Raw genomic sequence first — 17343 nt, forward strand, 5'->3', positions numbered from 1 at the left:
TGACCCTCGTCCCTGGTATTGGGGAAAATAATGTTTAAACATGGTCCTAAAAGGTTAATTTGTGAAGTCAAGTCTGAGCATCCCTTGTTCTCTTAGAGTTGGTCCTCAAGCAGGAGTTGCCTTCCCATCAAATCTAGTCATTAGTAGCTTATTCACAGAGCTTTATAACTAACAGCCTGATCCTGTGGGCTCTCCACACCTGAACCTGGGATTCACCTGGGAAAAGGGGGCTTGGCTGCAAGAAGACAGTCAGGTGGCCCTGCTATTACACATGTCATAAGGTTATGCTGCTTAGGATGTCGGAAGGATGTTGTTCAATGGTTGTTGGTCTGACTGAGGGATGTTTGCTGCCATTTGGTGGGATTCCCACTTTGGACTGAGGCTGGAAAATGATGTCCACTCACTGTGTTTGTTGTGACTTCAGCACTGGTCATCTCAGGGTCCACCGCACAGTGGTCCCTTTGATGTACTGAAATGCTGTCACTCTGACATGGTCTCTTAGCAGCTCTCACAAGCGCCTGATGTGCCCATCTGGTGCTCACAGATCTTTAGTGTCTCCTTGGCTTCTGTGTCTGCTCGGCCCAACAGCTCTGGACTCGAGTCTCCAGCTCACCTCCTGGGCCACAGTTCTGTTCTTGACATCTGATGATTTTGTCCATGGCACAGATCAACTTGCGGATAAAATGCAGCCTCCTCCAAGAGTGTTTTTTAAACCACTGCCATTTTAATTTACTTTAGGAAGAACTGTCTGCATCTCCAATATGTTCTTTCATATTACGTGTCACATACAGTTATTTAGCGTAAAACGTGTTAATGTATAGTTGTTCTGGGATTAGGCAAATAAAACCTAATGTGGCCACCTCTTAGCTCTGTCAGCCAAACTTGATGAGTAGAGGTGTGTCTGTGTTTCCTTTTTACTTCTGAGAGTCAGCTAATAATAAAGGCAATTCAAGACAAAAGTGTTTTCTGAGAAAGCGAAAGAGAAGAAAAGTGTAATCTCTCTTGTGAGCTACATTTACCCCAAGTCGTTTATCATAACATGCACTTTGTTTCTGATTACATCACCCGGACAGCTGGGATGAGGAGGCAGCCACACTGGGAGATTGTCACACACTGTCACAAGTTCCTTTGGCTTCTATCAGTTTTATCTTTATCCATCTTCCAACCAGAAAACTCTTGGTTCAATTCCATTTGAATGTCAACAATAAAAAAATAAAAACATAGCAAAGGCTTCATGAGCAAATGTTCAAACTTCAGGGGAAAATAATCAAAGGACCAGTTATTCCTATGTACTTGCCTAAAGATACATAATACCATTTGATGTGCACATGCAATTTAATATGACCTTCTACAAAGCTGATCAGAACAATAAAATTCACCATTTGAAATATTTGGGGAAAAAGTTTTGTGTCATCTTTTCATGTGAAACTTTTCTGAACAATGGCTTTCCTGGAAAATACAGAAATAGCATGGCTTACATTTTGGTAGAAGTGTATGTTTGGGAGGGCTTCCCAGATGGCTCTAGTGATAAAAAAAAAATAAAAAACCTGCCTACCAATGCAGGAGATATAAGAGACAAAGGTTCGAGCCCTGGGTCAGGAAGATCCCCTGGAGGAGGGCATGGCAACCCTCTCCAGTATTCTTGCCTGGAGACACTCCCATGGACAGAGGAGCCTGGTGGACTATGGTCCATGGGGTCTCAGAGTTGGACACAACTGAAGAAACTTAGCAGACACGCAGGCCTATGTTTGGGAATATCTTCCCAGTGATGTTCATGTTGTAATAGAAGAGGAAAGAAGACAATAAGAACTATTGGTCTCATTTCCTAAAACTGGCTCCTAAATGTAAAGAAAATAAATATGACAGCCTGAGGCCCTCAATCATTTCTAATGATCACTCTTATTTTAACGATGGGGGAATGGAGCACAGGTGGGTAAGAAGTCGAAGATGACCTTGTAAGTTGGTTGCTCTGGATGAAATAAAATCCCAGAGGCCTCTTCTTTCCGTGCTTCAGCTGCTGGCTTGTGTGGGTTTTTTATTTTAGTTGTGTCTTGGCTATACATTTTTAAAGCATCTAATGGCATGCAACCCAGCAGGGTCTGAATGTGATTAGACCCAAGTGAAGCACCATTAAAAATGGGAGACATGTTCGAATGACATGACATTTTGAATGAGTGCCCAACGTGGACCCCAGTGTGTTGGCTTTGTGTTTGTACTTGTTTCTTTGATTCTTAAACTGATTTCTTTTCAGAAGAAAATGTGCTTTTCTGCAACAGCTAATAGGATGCTTCATAGGTCACATGCTATTTTCAGGACCAGAGAAGAGCAGCATGTGTTATGGATGAAGTGAAAAACATCACTGCTGAGTCTCCCAGACTCTGTAAGCTCAGGTCAAGGCATTTTACTTTTCAGTTATTATTAACTTTTCTTTTTTCTTTGTTTACTAACATGCAGCTTTGTTCCACCAATCAACCTGAACACATTCACCCATAATCTCTGTTTGAACTTTAAAGGCATAATGGTCCCATCAACCCAAACCTGCTACTGCCTATTGGACGAGGACTTGGTTCTCTGATTTCAACTGATCTCAACCAATTCAATACAATAGGGGTTTATGCCATACAAAAATCCCTGTGCCAGCCATTGTATGAAGACTGTTTTCAAACTCTATGTCTAGCTATGTCTTACTCAAAAACTCACACATTGTGTGTCTCCATAACATAAATTAAATGGATGTATGGGTATGTTTTTGGAATTTTTTTACTTTAAATTTTACTGTATTTAATAATGGACCTTAAGTTTTTGGGGGTTGCAATAAGCAAACTTGAGACCATCTACACTGTCATTTCTGACAATGTTATAGGGAGAAAAAAGCTTAACCTGCCTTTCAATAATATGATCATTTCCCTTCATAGTCAAAGTGTTACATTCAAAGTGATTACCATGAACATGTGGACACAGGGCAGGAAGGGGAGGGTGAGATGAAACTGGGAGAGTAGGACTGACATATATATACTACCATATGTAAAATAGACAGCTAGTGGGAAGCTGCTGTACAGCACAGGGAGCTCAGCACCTGGTGCTCTGTGATGACATAGAGGGGTGGGATGGGGGGTGGCAGGGAGGCTCAAGAGGAAGGGACAAGATGTATACATGTAGCTGGTTCACGTTGTTGTACAGTAGAAGCTACCATGACATTGTAAAGCAATTACACACCAATAAAAAAAAGTTATTACCATGAAAGACATCAGGTAAGAAATGAGGGTAAAAAGTTGACTGTTTTAATTTACTATGAAGTTGTTATTTAAATGCATTTTAGTACAGTTGACCAAAACACAACATTTGCTTGTGACTAACAGCTCTAAAATCACAGTATGTTAAGATTGTAATTAGAGAAGGGCAACTAGAATTTGTTAGCTACCTTTTATGGCCCATGTATCTCTAGGTGACTTCCTTTTAGATTTTCGAGCTGTTATATCAAGCATCCACACTTTAGAGATATTGATAGTGAAGTCAAGAGCATTATTAATTCACTTTTTCACTCCTGAGTCAGGAATAAAACAGCATGACCTTCAATATCAAGTGAGTTCTGTCTTCACTACTGCCTGCAACCTCATTACCTCTGTTGTAGATGAGCCTGGTGGAACCCTTAGTTTGAAATTTTCTTTTATGAGTATTTTCACCCACTCCATCTCCAATTGAAGATCTATTGCTTCAGGAAATCACAGATTTTTATTATTTATTGTATGCAAAATAAATCAAAATAACTTCGTTTTGACCCTCATGTGAAGATCAAAAGCATTGTAACTTAGATGATGACATTGTAGCAAAACATGATTATATCATGGAAATTACAGAATCCAAAGGAAAATCTTCATACATTATAGCATTAAAGATCTCATTTTTGTCTGCTTTTAGCACATAGAATTCTCCTTGGTAAGTGTAAAGTGCTGCATATGTACAGAGAACTTGTCAGCTAAAAATGCTTGAGGCTTTAGTCTGTATTTCAACAGGATGTGTTTGAACAGATGTTTATTTCAACACTTCATCATTTGATCCTTCACTGTATATTTGCCTAAAGAGGAAGAAGACAACAGCTGAAATGGATGAAGGAGGGAACAATGAAATACTCAATGTGGAGCAGATAGGAGGAAGCAGAGAAAGTCACTTTAGGTGATATTCTAAGCGTTTAACACTATTCAGGCTCATGTATCAGAAAAAATGCTACCCTCCAATTTCCATAGACATGTACCAATGCCTGCCAGCTAAATAAACCCCCTCAGTTGCATATCACCTCTGTTTACAATGTCTTGTAAGTTAGTCTCGTTCTTCAGAGAGAGAACATCCTAGAGGTTCAAAGTCATATGCTTTGAGTCAGAGGTCTCCTTTTCAAGAGCCTCTGATGATGAAATAGCAGATGGTTTATCTAATCTGACGTTTTCCTCATTGTCCTGTTTTTCTGTTCACTCGTCCTCAGTATACTTCTTTGATTTGTATTTATTTGTCTCAACAAGTATTGGCACTCTGTATATTCCCAATTTCTACCCTCTTTACTTTGTATTCTACTTACCCTCCTTCTTTCCAGGGCTACCCTCCTTTGCATCCTTTCCTCACTGGAAAAGACCCTGATGCTGGGAAAGACTGAAGGCAGGAGGGGAAGTGGATAACAGAGGATGAGATGGTTGGATGGCGTCACCAACTCAATGGACATGAGTCCATTGTTGGAGTTTGGAGTTTGGGCAAACTCCAAGACATAATGAAGGAGAGGGAAGCCTGGCATGCTGCTCTCGTTGGGGTCACAGAGTCAGACATGACTTAGTGACCAAACAAGAACAACAAATCCTTTCCTAAGGAGAGGTGGCTTCCAGCTTTGCAAACCTTCATTTCTTGAAGTTGATCATACTCTCTGCTCACACCACCACACGCACCAGACTTGCTGCTCCTCCCATATCACCTACTGCAACCAAGTGCATCTTGGTCATCCTTAACTCCTCTCTCAACTTCCAGTCCACTTCCTGCCCATCAGCAATTGCTCTTTTTCTTACCCCTCTCAGTGTCTGTCTGCACCCTAATTGCTCTCTTTACTGTCAGAACTTAGTACAGTCCCTAATCATCACTAACTTGGAGAAATCTGATGGTCTCCTAATGCATCTTGATGTCTCCATTCTTGTGCAGCTCAATCCATCTTCTATTCTGCTACTGGAGAGCTTTCTAGAGAGCAAAGGAACAGTTGGTCATACCCCGCTTTTCTTCCCACTTTCCTAATATTCACTGTGACTCCCAGAGGTGAGTTTTTTTGGTTATCTTCTTTGAAATCACTGGGAGAAAAATCAGCTTTAACATGAAAAACTGTGGGTAATAATCCTGAATGAGCAAGGAAGTTAGAATATTTTAGAAAGCATTTGTCAGATAAAGTGCACCTTAGCAATAGCACAAAGAAAACTTTTTGCCTATAGAAGAAATATATGAGGCCAAAAAAAAAAAAAAAAATTAATGAGGCACCTATGGCAGAGCTAAATTGCAAATTTAGGTTAAAAAAAATGTCAAGGCAGCACCTCCTATATTAAACTTAATTGAACTAGATTAAGCTGAATTAAACTGATTAGACCAAACCTGACATCATTATGAATTTTAATACTGATAATTAATAATGTTTATTGAACACCTAGTTGATGTAAGGTAAGACAAAGTCCTTTCCCCTGAGTTTATAATCTAAATTAGTAAAGGAGACTAAGAGTCTCCTGAAAAAGTAAAAATGAGAAATAGACCTCAGGGAAATGAGTTCTAATAGCACTGACTCCATCAAGAGAGGATAGCTTAGTGTTGTAATGAAAGTAGGTAACTGCACAGAATGTTGGCTTTTTTTAATTATTTAAGGGAGGGATAACTCCCAGAAACATTATCCTTATAGCAGTTCTGGTAAGGCGAAAATGTTTGTCAGTTTTAGTGGAAAAGGGAAAATTAAGGAAATAAGATACCAGGTATGATGAACCAGAAGGAAAAAAATCACATATCAGTTCATTTTCTGAGGAATAAAATTCACTAAACCTATTAATGATACTTTCTTATGCATATTTGCAATAGCTTAATTTCTTTAAACCTCAGTGCTTTCTGCTCAATTTTTATATAAACTTAAAACTGCTCTAAAACATTGTCTATTAAAAATTTAAAAAATACCTTATCAGCCCAACTCATAGAGAACCCTCATACCACCATGCCCAGTATTTCTGTGCATTCCTAAGCCATCTATTGTTCTAGGAGTCCTCAGGCATAATAGGTGGGTTTAGGGTAGGGTAGATGTACCCTGACAGAAACCTATGTGATTTAGTTTGATAGACGGCATATTTTTTTATTAGAGATGGTTTTTGTTTTATTTTTGCAAACAACAAGGTACCATTTAATCTGACTTGACAAGTACTTGTCAAATGTTTTTAAATAAGGACCTTCAGTGTACTCAAGACACATGAGATCACCACATTGACACAATTTTTTTTGGTTAAGGTAGTTTGACCTCAGTTATTAGAGCAGGTTCCATGCTCTGACAATGGAGTTGATGGTTGAGTGGTAAATATATTTCTAGCTGCCCTAGAAGTCCAGCATTAACAGTCCCTGTCACTGTTAGCCAGAGTTATAGGAAAAAAATCACTTGGCACATTACAGTCTTCTCTATAGACTGGTTTTCCACACACTTTGAATTACAAAAGACAAGTACTGATGGAAAGATTAAACAACCTAAAGATCACAGGAGGGGATTTCCCTGGCAGTCTAGTGGTCAAGACATTGTCTTCCAATGCAGGGAAACAGATTTGATTCCTGGTCAGGGAGTTAAGATCTCACATTCCTTGGGGCCAAAAACCCAAAACATTAAACAGAAGCCATACTGTAACAAATTCAATAAAGACTTTAAGAATGGTACACATGGGGAGAAAATGAATCTCTGAAGACGGTTCCTTGTAGTGAAATAAATGATGACATCAATGGAATACAGATAAACTTTACAATTCCAGGTATTTAAACTAGAAGTCTTTTCCTAACTCCTGTAAGGGTATATCATACAAAATGCTGGGCTGGGTGAAGCAAAAGCTGGAATCAAGATTGCTGGGAGAAATATCAATAATCTCAGATACACAGATGATACCACACTATGGCAGAAAGCAAAGAACTAAAGAGCCTCTTGATAAAAGTGAAAGAAGAGAGTGAAAAAGTTGGCTTAAAACTCAACATTCAAAAAACTAAGACCGTGGCATCTGGTCCCATCACTTCATGGCAAATAGATGGGGAAACAATGGAAACAGTGACAGACTTTATTTTCTTAGGTTCCAGAATCACTGCAGATGGTGACTGTTGCCATGAAATTAAAAGATGTTTCTTTCTTGGAAGAAAAGCTATGACCAAATTACATAGCACATTAAAAAGCAGAGACATTACTTTACCAACAAAAGTCCATCTAGTCAGAGCTATGGTTTTTCCAGTAGTCATGTATGGATGTGACAGTTGGATTATAAAGAAAGCTGAGTGCCGAAGAATTGATGCTTTTGAACTGTGGTGTTGGAGAAGACTCTTGAGAGTCCCTTGGACTGCAAGTCCCTTGGACTCCAACCAGTCAATCCTAAAAGAAATCAGTCCTGAATATTCATTGGAAAGACTGATGCTGAAGCTGAATCTCCAATACGTTGGCCACCTGATGTGAAGAACTGACTCACTGCAAAAGACCCTGATGCTGGGAAAGATTGAGGGCAGGAGGAGAAGGAGATGACAGAGGATGAGATGGTTGGATGGCATCACTGACTCGATGGACATGAGTTTGAGCAAGGTCTGGGAGTTGGTGATTGACAGGGAAGCCTGGCGTGCTGCAGTCCATGGGGTCGCAAAGAGTCAGACATGACTGAGCCAACCGAATGGAACTGAACTGTAAGGCTATAATCGTTGTATATATTGGGGGATGAGTTTTAAGATCCACATAGTCACTGAAGGACCAAATCTGATGAAAGTTTTGTCACAAAGTTTGGCTTCTTTAATCACACAGGTGTTGTTATTCATCCAAAGGATGACAAAAGAGAGAGAAAAATAATACATGGAAGCTGTTTGGGACTGCTTATTACTTCTGCCTGCATTCTATTGGCCAGAATTCGCTCATTGGGGACATCTAAGTATAAGGGAGGCTGAGAAATACAGAGGTAAAGGAAGTGAGTATGTTGATAAATATAAATGTAGATACAATTATAGATAAAGTGAAGTGTTAGTCACTCAGTTGTGTCTGACTCTTTACAGACCTCATGGACTGTAGCTTGTCAGGCTCCTCTGTCCATGCAACTTAGGGATCGAACCCAGATCTCCCGCATACAAGCAGATCCTTTACTGTCTGAACCACAGTTATAGATAATATAGATAGATAGATAGACACTATTATATATCTAGATATAGATGTTGTTATAGATAACTATGGGGATTCCATGGTGGCTCAGATGGTAAAGAATCTGCCTGCCAATGCAGGAGACCCAGTTTGATCCCTGGGACAGAAAGATCCCCTGGAGAAGGAAATGGCAACCCACTCCAGTATTCTTGCCCAGAGAATTCCATGGACAGAAAAGATGGCGGGCTATAGTCCATGGGGTCACAAAGAGTCAGACATGACTGAGCAACTAGCACACACACACACACATAGATAACTATACAGATATGGGCTTCCCTGATGGCTCAGCAGTAGAGAATCTGCCTTCAATGCAGGAAACTGCCTGCAAAGCAGGACATGCAGGCTTGATCCCTGGGTCGGAAAGATTCCCTGGAGAAGAAAATGGCAACGTGCTCCAGTATTCTTGCCTGGATAATTCTATGAACAAAGAATCCTGACAGGCTACAGTCCATGGGGTCGCAAAGAGTTGGACAAGACTGAGGACTAAGCATACATACATATATACAGATACATCTTCCAAGTGCATATATCTTATCCTTTTTTACATTAATTTGTATTATGTATATTAATTAAGATAAGGATAGATCAGAATTGGGGGTGAATAAAATTTGATTAATGAAACAAGAGTGAATCCATGACAACACATTATGTTTTAAGGAATATATATATGTGAAAGAAATGAGAAAGTTAGTTAGGGCAATACTACTAAAAATGGATAGATTTCTTTTTCAACTTGTTGAGGAGAGACATCATAAGCTTCTTTCTATTATTTTAAGTTCCATCAAATTTCTTTCTTTCCCAGGAGAGCTAATTTCTCACTGCAGTCTTGAGTCATGACAGATAATTAGGAAATCTAGTCAGGCTTCTGCAGTGCCATATTTCTGAAATTTTTATATTGTTATAAAATAGCTTCAGGGGAGACACACATGCAAAAAAAAAAAAAAAAGGATAATAAGGGTGAGAGTGCATTAGCCTAAAGTATAATTTTATTGTTTTCCATCTGTTGTAATTATAAAAATAAACTCTCTTGTACTCTGATCAGCAGGATAAGTCATCAGAAAGATGCTTGTGTCTTGCTACATATCTTGTAATATGTTATAAATAAGAGCATCTTATCTGTATGGCTTTTTCTATTCTCTCTCTTTGCCTTAGGAACAGAGCCATTGCAATCTTCCCATTAGAAGAGTAATTTTTTCCCCCAAACCAACATAGCTTGAGGGAGTAGTATTTGTTTCAACCAAATCATTACTGCCTGTGGGATTTAGATTTGCATTTTCACATCTTTCCAAGGTGACTGAAAAAGCATTATTTTAAGAAAAGAACAATTTAAATATCATAGTTTGGGGGATGTGTTTTCTCTGCACACATTGATTAAGAATAATGTATGTGCTTTCAATTGAGAGTGGGGGAAGACTCAGGGAGCATCTTTCACCAAAATTTTACAGTTGCAAACAAACTGACTCAAGAAAAACGAGCTCTATTCTTCCTCTCTCTTACATGTATATTGTTTGAACTACTGAAAGTTCTCTTTAAAGTGTGTGGTGCTTATTTTATAATATTAAGGAATGATTTCATTGTACTGAAGAGGATGGCCATAGTCAATTGCCTTAACCCTGCATTTATTCTCTGTAACGTAAGGGAAGGAGCTAACTTTGACACCAATGATAGAAAAAATAAAAACCAAAGTAAAACAATAAACTAAAAATAATATTTTTATCTTTTCCTTAAAAATGAAATATCAATGGCTATTATATCCTACAATGCATTTTTAATAGAACTTATATTTTGGAGCAGTTTCAGGTTTACAACAAAATTTAGCAGAAGGTGAAGAGATTTCTCCCTAGCCCCCATCTCCTACATATGCACACCACTCCTATTATCAGCAAGCCCCACAAGAGTGGTATACTTGTTACAAATGATGAGCCAACACTGACACATCATTATCATCCATGGTCCATAGTTTACAGTAGAGTTCACTCTTGGTATTATACATTCTGTGGGTTTGGACATTTACACATGATATGTTATCATACATACAAGTGTTCTGTGCTCCAGCTATTTGTCCTTTCCTCCCTCCGAGCCTCTGACAACTGATCTCTACTGTCGCCATACTTCTACCTTTCCCAGCATGTCATATTCTTAGAATCATACAATACACAGCCCTTTGAGATTGGCTTCTTTCACTTAGGAATATGCATTTAAGTTTCCCCCATGACTTTTGATGGCTTGATAACATTTATTTTTGGTGTTGAATAATATTCCATTGCCTAAGTGTACCAGTTTATCCTCTCACTTACTGAAAAATAGCTTGGTTACTTCCAGGTTTTGGCTATTATACATGAAGGTACTATAAGCATCTTTGTGCATACAATGTAGGTTTCATTATGGATGGGAAATGGAAGGGATAGAGACACAAAAATAGATTTTTTAGATTTTTGAAGGGGCTCTAGAAATTATGTGAACCAGTTATTCTCTCAAATCTAATTTTCATAAGTCTCTTGATAAATGTCTTATACAGATACCTTAACATATTGAATAAAAATATCCATGGATGAAGGCAGGAAAGTGTATTTTCAAAAAGTTTGTTAAGTGTCTCTAGTCATCAGCCAAATTTGGAAGCCACCACTCTTTGAAACTCATTAACTTTAGGAACACAAGAAATGGAGAGCTTAAGTCATTCAAGTAGGGAGTAGCAGAGTCAGGGCAGTAGTAGAAAAGTGTTCTTGTTTTTAGTACCATGTGATCATATTAATTATAAATGTGAGAGCAGAGGGTTTTTTTTTTTTTTCCTATTACCCAAATAAATACTTGTTGACATTACAGGAAAGCAGTGATGTACATTCTCTACCTTTACACTATATGAAGACCCAACAAAGTAGACAGAACCCATTCTTAATCTGGGGTGCTCTGAATGGACTCAAATTTTAGCAGAATAGAATATTGTCAATTTTCTTCTTTGGGCTCTCTTAGTCAACCCATGAAGACTGCTTGAACATTTTGATTTTCAACATCTCTCCATTTTGGGTATTTGAGCAAGGGGTTCCACTTGCAATTTTTTGAAGACCCTGACATGAGTTAGATTTCTAGGAGATTATACACTGCGGGGAAGGACCGTGAAGAAGCCAACGCATAGTGTGATGGAGTTTGTGATGAAGGCATTTTTCCTGTTTTTGTTATTTCATATTTTTCTCTGAAAAGAAGACCCTTGTAAGTACCCCTTCTGGTGCATCTGTGCTCTTATCCTCAGACCTAAAGACCGATTATAGTTAGGTTGTATGGGTTTAGCTGACTCCTATGATGTATAATAAATGTGATTTTTTTTAAATTTATTATAATAATATATATGCTGTTCACAGCTCTGTAAACACGCACAATTAGGGACAGCCTTAGAAAATAATGGAAAGATTAAAGGGGCCTCTTTTCTCAAATTATTCTGCATAATGTCTCCCAAACTAGACAGGAAATTATCAACTCCTCTTGCTGGGAGCCACCCCAAGGGGGAGAATGACTTATGGGACAAGGAAATGTATGACATGAAAATGATTACTTTGTGACCAGAGTGAGTGTAAGGAACAAGCAATTCTGAATGGTGCAAAGTACATTAAAAAAAAAAATTAAACTGCAATCAATCATTTGGTTCCTCAAAGGGGTAAACCATTTGAAAAATATTTTGCATAACAGGTTTCATGTGAACTTTGGAGGAAGAAATCTTTCAAGTGCTTCTGGCTAGGTTGTTATAAATGGATATATTTTTCTGTATTATTGAAGCTGGATAATATTTGTGGATGGGGAAGACAAAAAGGAGATTGTGTCATGGAAGAATGGTAATAAGGACAAAAGCCATGAGTTAGAATACCTCAAAATGCCTGTAGGGAATGATGAGTCAACAAGGCTGTGCATAAGGATGAAACTCTAGAGATAGGACAGAACTAGCTTGCAGCTGATTGAAAAGTATTAGAACAGAGCAAGACTCTCAGGTCTTTCCCCCCATGTTTCCTGCCTTGTCCTTTGTCTGTGAGAAACTTTAGCCAAAGAATAAGTTTAATCAGAGAGGTGAGACAACACAGAAACAAAGAAAAGAAATAGGACAACACAATAATAGCTTAGTCATTAAGCAAAGCCAAGGACCTTTAGTTACTCCTTAAGGGCGGTAGATGATACGCTGAGCCACAACCTGTGAGCTGTCTTATAGATACTGAAATGACCACGAGGGGGAAAAAGTTATTTACGTGATGATTAGACTGTAGCCATGACATAAATTGTGGCAACTCCAAGAACCAGCTTCAAAGAAATGGGAACAAATCGATCCTGGAACTGAAGACTAATTGTACTTGTAACAGTCAAGAAGATGCTGATTAGACGACCCACGGTCAATTTCAAGCGGCCAGGCAGAGCTGATTGTGCTGTTTCTGCATGTAGCCTCCCTCCCCTCTTCACCTCTGAAAGCTCCTGCCCACTGATTGTTGGGAGCTAGGTGGGGCAAAGTCAGCCTTTGAACAGGAGCCCCCCATCCCCGCCACCGCCGCACACTCCCTGTTTCCAGCTTCCAAAATAAAGCAAACTTTCCTTTCCACCAACCTTGCCTCTTTATTGGACTTAGAGCAGCAGGCAGTCAGACCCCTATTTTTGATCAGGTTTTTTGGCATCCAGTGCGAGGCTGCTGTAGTCTCGCGATATCTGGCTCCCCAGGGTTTCTACCATCACCCTCCCACCACCTGCAGAGCAGCGGCCATGATGGAAGGCGCACTGGGAGGGCTGTGAGGAGGCCACTGCTCCTGACTAGCTAGCCTTGAGAAGGGCTTTGGAGGGAAAGTTCCTAGCAGCTGATGAAACCGTTTGTTTCGAGGATTCTCCCTGTTTCTGCCCTGGTTGGCACTGACTGCCAACTGATGTGTACTCCTCCATGGAACGGAAACGTGCATCTGGATGAGCTGAGGAGCTCCAAGACTGAGTAAGTCCACCAGTGCGTGGCAGGGCAAACATCTCTTTTGAGCACAAAGTACTGTTTGGGCTTTTTGTCAGTTGGTTCTGATGTGTGTCTGACTTTGAGGACCGTTTGTGTGGATTGAATGTCATTTGGGCATTTTATCAGGTGGTTCTGAGGTGTGTCTGATGCTGAGGGCTGTTTCTGTGGGGGACATGTTTGTTTGGAACTCTGTTGACCGTCATAAAGTTAACAACGTTATGCATTTCAAAAAAATCTTTATTCCATCAGTAATGTTCGCTTTATTACAAATTAAGGAATATATCATTCATAAAACTTTTATCCTGTGTTGCCTTCATTTAATCTGGATGTTGTTCTAGAAGTTTCAGTCCATAAAGATGCTCATTGCTTAGGTGATTTCTGTAGTATCCTAGAGCAGTCATTCTCAAAGTGTGGTCTGCAGACTGACAACATCAGTGTTAGCAGGAAATTTCTTTGAAACATACGTTTTGAAAACCATTATATTAGCCCTGCCAGGTGACTCTACTCGAAGAATGACTAGAGCAGAATTACTGATTTCTTCACTTTATATCTCTGTTATGACTTCAGACAGTACCGTCAAAGGAATATATGCTAAATAACTATAAAGAAGTGGATTTTTTTTTCATATTTTTGTTGATTTTACTTCCTGTTAGAGGGATCATTCATACTTAGTCACTTCTGTCATGTTCCACTCTTTGCGACCCCATGGACTGTAGCCCACTATTCCTCTGTCCATGGGATTCTCCAGGCAATAATACTGGAGTGGGTTGCCATGCCCTCTCCAGGGAATCTTCCCAACCCAGGGATCGAACCCATGTCTCTTACATCTCTTGCATTGGCAGGAGGGTTTTTTTTATTTTTATTTTTTTACCACTAGTACCACTTGGGAAGCCCCATAAGCAGGAGATACCTAGTCAATTGGATCATACCTGACTGGTCCTTCTGTATGCAGATCTCCAAACCCCAAGAATCCATAATAGTTTAGTTTTGTGATTTTAGCAGACTTCTAAGGTACAATTGACCAAAAGTATGTAATAAATAGATTTTGTATTTTAAAAATTATTATAGCAAAATATATAGACACATGAATAGGCATGTTTGAGAAAAGATCTGAGATCTTATTATCAGCAGTGATTCCTTTCAGAACTGCCCTGTATGGTTGTTCAGGCTGTGAACTGCACAACTTCTGGGAGTGCCATTCACTAAGACTGAAGAACAAATGATATTTCTGGGAGTTGCACAATACAGAGGACTTGATTCCTATGTTTAGGTGAGAATTATGGATTGTAATAAGTATGGGTAGTCTAATTTTCTAAAGAGGTGACTGATGTTTATCTTTGATAATCTCTGTTGCCATTTCAAATTGGCTATTTATTTGTGACTATGGTGTAAGCTTAGATAAGGTGTTTTTTCATACAAATTTTTAAAACTTAAGTAAATACAGATACATTCTCATAAAAATGGCTGCCATTTAATTTTGCACAACTGACACAGGAGTGTAATTTGAATGAACTAATGTATCAAGGATCATTTAATGAAGAATAATTTAAACATTTTAGAAGAAAACAACTAAAATAACCTTTCCTTTGGAGTTATTCCGAAATATGTTGCTTTTCAAGTCTTCCTGTTGAAAATTAGTGAACTTTAGAAATTTATGCTGAATAGATGGTTAATTTAATATTCCTCTGTATGTGCTTATTTACCTAATATATTCCAAATATTCACATGTGAAAGCATCAAGTTAATGTTTTCATGTAGACATTTCTAGATATGTTCTATATAGTATGGCAAATGGATACAATTTTTGTCTTCTATAATAACAGTATAATTTCTCCTAAAACTGTATTCTTCATGAACAAATGACACATTGACAGAGTATACAGGAATTTATTTATATCAAACAAATCTTGATTGGAAACATATTCCACATTTCCTTTGTAATCCTAGTCTTTGTTTCTATTTAGTCACTAAGTCAAGTCCAACTCCTTGTGACCCAATGGACCATAGCCCACCAGGCTCCTGTGTCCGTAGGATTTTTCAGGCAAGGATAATGGAGTGGGTTGCCATTTCCTTCACCAGGGGATCTTCCCAACCCAGGTGTCAAACCCATGTCTCCTGCTTGGCAGGCAGATTCTTTACCACTGAGCCACCTGGGTCTAGTCTTCATAACAATTCCAATATTGAGATGGAATCACTTACTGTAGTAGGTTAGGATAGGGAGGCTTTCAAATATCAAATCTTCCAGTAGAACTAGTGACTCCAGATGTTTTAGCATCTGTTTTTTGTTTCGGCATAAAGTTTTCACATGAGGACTCAAATTAAAATGAAAGAAAAATTTTATTATGAAGATAAAGATATTCACTATGTTTCTAGCTCTAGGATTTGATCTCAAAGACAAAAGTAAGTACTAATTTATATACATTTACTTATCTACTTTTTTTTAACCCCACAGAGGAGTTTTGGAGGTTTATTGCATACAATAAATGGAAAGACTGCAGTTAAATTCCTGCAGCAAATAAATGTGAACTAGTGGCCAACCATTGCAGACACTGAGTAGATTGCCTTGATTAACATTCTCAAGAAGTAGTTGGACAATTCTGAGCAACTAAACAAGATTTCCAGGCTGAATACATGGTACCATATATTCAGATTTTAGTGCCCCAACTGAAGTATTATCAGTATATATAAGTATTATTAGTGTATATAATGAAAGCATAACTATAAAGACACTACTGGAAATTCTTGGTTAACTTAGATGATAGCATCTCGTTTTTCCTGTTCTTTTGGATTTAGTCTTGCATGCTCAGTTGCTTCAGTTGTTTCTGACTCTTTGTGACTTCATGGACTTTAGCCTACCAGGCTTCTCTGTCCATGGGATTTTCCAGGCAAGAATATTGGAGTGGGTTGCCATGCCCTCCTTCAGGGAATCTTCCCGACCCAGGGATTAAACCCACATCTCCTGCATCTCCTCATTGCAGGCAGATTCTTTACCTGCTTAGTTTTAATGCATGATGTTCTTTTGCTGGGCACGGTGAGAACCGTGACAGCTCAGGTAGTAAGCAGTAGGACTGGCTGGCATTTTATACCTAAGCGTGCCCATAACATTGGCCATAAGGAAAAAGGTCACTCAACATACAGTGAAAGGTCATTACTAAGGAGTGATTTCTAGTCACTGGAAGAGATGCTCAGGGTGTTCCTTAACATTTTGGAAAGTTTCTTTCTGGTAGGTGATAAAGTGTCTCAACTATGGCTAACTTTTGTGACAGGAGAACCAGGTAAAAACTGACTAGCCTCAGGAAGGCTTGAAGCTCTTACTATATTTTTGAAGTTAGCATATCACTGTTATCTCCTATGTGCAGTCACCATTCACCCAAATGCCTGACTTAGGAAAGATATTTGACATCTCTCTCTTTATCATCCCACACATTCAACAGCCATTTCTATCAATTCTACCCTATAAGTGTCTTCCTGTTCCTTCGAAGATAAATGTATCATTCTGTCTCATTAAACCTTAATTTACTAATCACAGCCTGCAAAACAGGTTGGGAGGTAAACGACTACAATTTATACACGCTGTCATGGTTTCCTTTTTGTCTTTCAAAAGAAAGTAGCATTGACAGCGAGTGGTGGAGGAGCCTGATTTGTCTGGGTTTCAAGCCAGTGCTGGGCTTTGTCCATCCATGTTTCAAGGCCATGGGTGGTTTCAGAGGGCAGGGAGTCAGCTCAGTGGAAACCTGGATTTGGTTCTAAGAGCTGTGGATTTGAGAAGTGACCTGTATACTACCATATGTAAAATAGATAGCTTGTGGGAAACTTTCGTATAGCAAAGTTTTGTGCTCTGTGACGACCTAGATAGGTGGAATGGAGGGGTAGGAGGGAAACTCAAGAGGGATGTGATATATGCATAATTATGGCTGATTTGCATTGTGGTACAGCAGAAACCAACACAACATTGTAAATCAAT

General features: G+C 38.9%; 2 long non-coding RNA genes across 2 annotated transcripts in view; both read left to right on the forward strand.

Moving 5' to 3' along the window:
- Nucleotides 1-3121: 3121 nt before the first annotated feature.
- LOC145533040 (uncharacterized) lies at nucleotides 3122-9037 on the forward strand. The gene is made up of 3 exons (XR_014073778.1): nucleotides 3122-3251; nucleotides 5176-6912; nucleotides 8854-9037. It is a non-coding gene; the product is annotated as an uncharacterized LOC145533040 (long non-coding RNA).
- Nucleotides 9038-13132: 4095 nt separating this feature from the next.
- Nucleotides 13133-17343, forward strand: part of LOC145531489 (uncharacterized) — a 195883-nt gene continuing 191672 nt past the window's right edge. Inside the window, exon 1 of the long non-coding RNA XR_014072480.1 lies at nucleotides 13133-13364. This is a non-coding gene — a long non-coding RNA (uncharacterized LOC145531489). The remainder of the gene's footprint in view (nucleotides 13365-17343) is intronic.

Source organism: Giraffa tippelskirchi, chromosome 13, assembly GCF_054371585.1.
Source record: "Giraffa tippelskirchi isolate mGirTip1 chromosome 13, T2T-mGirTip1v1.2.pri, whole genome shotgun sequence".
Taxonomy (NCBI): domain Eukaryota; kingdom Metazoa; phylum Chordata; class Mammalia; order Artiodactyla; family Giraffidae; genus Giraffa; species Giraffa tippelskirchi.